Below are 5,519 nucleotides of genomic sequence, written 5' to 3' on the forward strand. Positions count from 1 at the left end.
TAGAAACTGATATTTTCATCACATGAAAACATCACCAAACCGTTTGATGAGTCATTTATCATTAAAAATTCTCATCTATAAATGTTTAACTTCAATGGACGATAAAATTCTATGAACTTCATTTACGTCCTAAGGCAATTTTGGATAAAATAGAATTCCTAGCATGGTTCATATTATTTTTCATGTAAGTTACGTCCGAGCTTGTTAATGAACTTATATAACAATTTTTCATCTCGTCGTGAAATAATTTTGCTGGTCTTTCAGAGATCTGTTCTAAAGCTTTTCGTTTCAATTTGTTGCTGAGTATGTGTCTGTTGATTTTTTGCTCCGAGTCTTTCGCACAATCGTGATTAAGTTTACTATTTTCGAACTGGATTTTATTGAGTTGATCAGTTTTCAAATAAGCTGTACACATTTTTTTCGTACATGTCCACCGTTTAATGTCATTAGCTAATTCTTTTTGGTACCCAAACTTAAAACCATCACATATTATAATGGTTTTACCCTTTTCGCTGTTTTCGATGATCACGTTCATTTTTATAAAATTATATGTAACATATGTATTATGTGTACTATATAAACATGTTATTTTATCGTGGTTGAGAAAACGAAACTGACTGTGTTGAACTGGAGATGATAGACTAATCATTAACTGATAATCACTAATCGCGAATAAGATTATTGCATTCGAATAATTAATTTATCTGGAAAATACTGTCTTAAACATTTTATTTTTGAACATTACGGAATAATATAATAATCGATAGTAGTTACACGTACAACTATCGATATATTAGTTAATAATCCAGGTAAGTTATGGAAGGCAATTCGAGTAGACCGTTTGGGTATACTCGAATTGCCTCCGAAAACACCCGGAGGCAATTCGAGTAAAAAAAGGTCACCTACCTAAATTTGGGAGGCAATTCGAGTGTCACCGGTATATATTGTATAAATACAATTTTTTTGGTAAGAATTACTTTGAGTACTTACCTACCTATACTTGGGATTTTTGCATTGCATGACTATGATACGGCCATTTTGTGTCATTTACTCATTTTGTCAATCAATGATAACTACCTATTCATTTTTGTAATTATTTTTATAGAATACAATTGTATGTTGTTATACATTTTTACAATAATTAAAATAATGTATCATCGTGATCTGTGTTTTTAACAACATTTTCATAAATAAAGAACTACAATTTAACAATTAAAAAGCGGATTAATTTTTTTTTTTTTTGGAGGGGGGCGTACAAATATTGTTAACTCAGGGCTCAAAAAGTGTAAATACGGCCCTAGTTATAACTATACGTCAAGTGCAATGTCCATAATAGTGTATGAATATAGATACTTAGATATCTACAGATGTGTGCAGTGAACTTGGAGCTTCTTTTTTTAGGGTGACGTGTGAAATAATAGTTACAAGTTATAATAGTAATTAGGTACCATTCAATTATAATCGAAGCCGAAAAAAATTATTATGGAATACCTAAAAAGTTGATATAATATTACCACCTAAATACTTAGCCATACCAGTATAGTAGGTATGCATTACCGAAAATTTTCAAGTTGAGCATGTATTGTGAACTTTACTGTAGGAGAATAAAAAGGTTATTGTATCATTTGTGAGCTAAATGGCAATCTGACGTGTGAAGTATGCTCTATAGTCAGGGGCAGATTGGCGAATTTTTTCGGCCCGGGAAATATGGATCAAACCGGCCCTGCACCGCAAATATGCACCCCCCTCCCCTTAAAAAAAAAATGGTCATAATTTTACTCAAATTTCAAAATTTGTTTAGTTTCACCATTAAATTAGTAAAATATATAATAAGTACCTATAATTTATTAAATGCTATAACAGTTTTGGGTTAGTCTGCAGATAAAGTTAACCTGTTCAGACTGTTCTAACTTGAACTAGAAGTTTAATCTTATTGTATTTTATATTCTGAGCGGAGCGATCAATTTATTGAATTTACAAATGTGTTTTTTTTTTAAATTAAAATGTTTTATTTTTGTGTTTGTCATCACCTTTTAGGACAGTAAAAATACTTACATTTTCTTAAACTATAGTTTCACTTTTCGGATAGGAAAGTTAATCTGGTTGGTACTTTGGGGGGACCAAAAATAAAATTGTCCAGTAGTTTTCAAAAGCGCAGTGAGAAACAAAAGAAAAATTAAGGAAAAACAGAAACTTTTACGCAGTCTGTTTTCGAGAAAATCGATTTTGATGCCACTCTACAACAAATGACCGTAGGAACATGAAATTTTGACTGAATGTTTATATTATAGCATTTTCTATACACCATAACATTTTTCAAAAATTTTGACTTATTTTGAGCTGTTTAAGGCACATTTTCAGTGTCCATTTTTTTTGGTTTTGTTTTTTTATAAATATCAAAAAAAAATTATTTGTTGTATATTTACTTTATACAATATACTATATAATATATAGAGTGATTCATTAAGCGTAAAACACTCATTATCTCAAAAAGTATTAATGTTTTTGAAAATATTTTTTTACATACTTTCAAGTAACTTAAAAAAAACGTTTTTACTAAAAAATCATATTTTTAAATATGTTTTATCCTTATATTTATTTAAGTTTTTCACTTTTTTGAACGATAATATAGAGTTTTAATTTCAGGTTCCAAAGCAGAATATTTTTCTAAGTATTTTGATACATAAAAATCGAATTTAGGATGCGTAGTTTATGAGTTATAAGTATTTAAAGTTTAGACAAGCGGAGTAGTGGACAAACATTTTGCAGGGTAACCCCATACCACTCCACTCCACTCCGCCCATCAAAACTTTAAATACTTATAACTCATAAAATGCTCGCCCTAAATTCGATTTTTATGAATCAAAATAATTGAAAAAATATTCTGCTTTGGAATTAAAACTCTGACGCGGGACACGACGGGTTGATGTTCCGCGGTAGTCCTGGTTCAGGGTGATGTCGAGGTGTCGACACTCACAGTTAAAACCGCCAAAATAACTAACAACACGACTAGTATGTGGTGTGGTTATGTTCACGGGGGGACGTTTATTTAAAACAAGTGAATTTACAATTTGTAACGGCGTGGTTAGCGTCGTGAGTAGGTATATTAATATAATACAAAAGAGAACAATAACAAAACACAATGATGTTTCTACGGCATGGCAAAGGCCGTGGTGAATACGCAAAATAAACGAGAACCGTGTTCAGTGTTACGTGCATGGTACCAAAAATCTTTACTGGTGTGTTAACGGTCAGACGGTTGGTGAGGGAGAGGGGTATACCTCCGGCGGCCGGTATTTGTCCACTGCGACTTGCCTTCCCGTTCAACCTTGTGCCTTTTGGTATGGTGTGGAAGTCGGCTGTGTCGCGCCGTCCTAACCCGTCGTGGCGGTTTGTGAAGTGCAGATAGGTGGCTACGACGCCTGTACTTTGTACTTGTCGTCGGTTGCGTACCGTATCAACTCTATGCTGTCATTCAAAAAAGTAAAAATTAAAAAAATTATTAAGATAAAAAATATTTAAAAATATAATTTTTTAATAAAAACGTTGTTTTTTAACATCTTGAAACTATGAAACTATGTAAAAAAATATTTTTCGGTAGTTTTTCCTGTGGCATTAAATAATTATTGAGAAAATCATAAAAATGACCTTTTTAAAGTACTATTTTGATCCAATTTGCTAAAATATAAGGTACTATATGATGAAACCGAAGCACTCCTTCTGTTAGAAATTTTTTATACAAGATAAAAAAAAATAAATTAAAAAAATAAACACCATTGTAAAACTACTAGCTTCCTCGCTCCGCTCAGAATCTAAAATATAGATACATTATTATTATTTGCATTTATAATAAAAATTAATGATACCACAACTAAAACCCTTCGTAAACTACGTGTAAAAATGGTTAGGTAAGTAAAAAAAAATATAAGATCTTTAAGCAATATAAAGATGTGATATCATGAATAAATGCCAAGTATATTGAATTCAAGTAAACTTATTATTTTGTTTCAATAATTTATTTATTTGGCGAGGAATTATTTAGAATAGTATATAAATATTAATAATAATATTTAAAAAATAAAAATAAGTTATATTTTAATTGTCCTATGCCGTTTAATTATTTTGTTCATCACACTTTGTTTATTTTAAGAAATAATTTCTCGCTAAGTAAATAAATTATTGAAACAAAATAAGTTTACTTAAATTCAATATACTTGGCATTTATTCATGACATCACATCTTTATAGTGTTTAAAGATCTTATATTTTTTTTACTTAACCATTTGTACACGTAGTTTACGAAGTGTTTTTTTTGTGATATATTATGTTCTTGAGAATTGTACATTTGTGATTTGTATTTATCTCAATATAATAATATAATATCATATTAATTATTAGTTATTACTTATTAGTATTTATTAATTATTATTATTGTTATTATTATTACAATATTACAGTATGGTATAGTTTATCTTTATATATACGATACACCTAAATTGCTATAATATTATGTGTAATTAAGTTATTTTTCTTGAAGAATTCTGGTTAATGGAACAATAAATAAATTTAACTAAATTTCTGATTTCCTATTCTAGTAAATAGTTATGTAATAATATGCATCATCAATAATTATTTTTATTTTTGTTATATTTATTATTTAATTATTTATAAATTAACTTAATTGAATTTGATTAAAAGAAGCTCGTTATTTATTAGGTTTATATCAATTAAAATAAGTAGAATTAAAAAGGTGGGTAAGTGGATGTCACTCTGATTTACAGTAGGTTACAAGTAGGTCACTGTATAATGGATGGTATTAAATTTGAATTCAATGATATAATATCATTGTATAAGAAAAACGATTCTGAGCGGAGACGGTATGTCGGTCTAGGTATAAGACGTATTATATACTTATATCTATGGTATAAAAAAAAATTTGACCTATAATAGGTACCTACCTATAATAAATTCCAAATTAATCATATCACAATATCCATTAGGTACTTATAACGCGTTATATATCAACACAACCGTAATACTATCATAATTATATAATAGTATACATTAGAAGTTTCAAGTACCCACGAATAATATTATACAATCACAACAAAATAACTAAAATAGTTATTATAGGTTTTTAATATGGAATTTCGTCCTAATTTGAACTTAAAATGACTATAAAAATAAACAGTGCTTATGTACTTTTTAGATTTTTTGGTTACAGATCTTACGTAGAATCTTGTTTTAAATTTTACAAAATAATTATTAAATTTTAAGTTTGATATATTTTGTCAAAATTCCAATCTTAAATGTTTATAAAAAAAAATTGTGCCTATGTATTTTTAATATTTTTCAACTGCTATTGAAACAATATATAAGGATCCTTGTATTGAATGTCACGCTTTTTGGCCCAACAAATACAATTTTATTAATAGGTATTTACAGAAAAAAAAAACTAAAAAAATTGAAATTTGAAATTGTCCGTAAACAGCTCAAAACAAGTCAAAATATTTTGAAAAT

General features: G+C 28.5%; 1 protein-coding gene across 1 annotated transcript in view; it reads left to right on the forward strand.

The window, feature by feature from the left end:
* The window catches only part of LOC100573761 (ethylmalonyl-CoA decarboxylase-like), a gene marked incomplete in the record, with an annotated part of 7,469 nt that overhangs the window by 1,142 nt on the left and 808 nt on the right, over positions 1 to 5,519 (forward strand).

The sequence above is a fragment of the Acyrthosiphon pisum genome, chromosome X (genome assembly GCF_005508785.2).
Source record: "Acyrthosiphon pisum isolate AL4f chromosome X, pea_aphid_22Mar2018_4r6ur, whole genome shotgun sequence".
Taxonomy (NCBI): Eukaryota; Metazoa; Arthropoda; class Insecta; order Hemiptera; family Aphididae; genus Acyrthosiphon; species Acyrthosiphon pisum.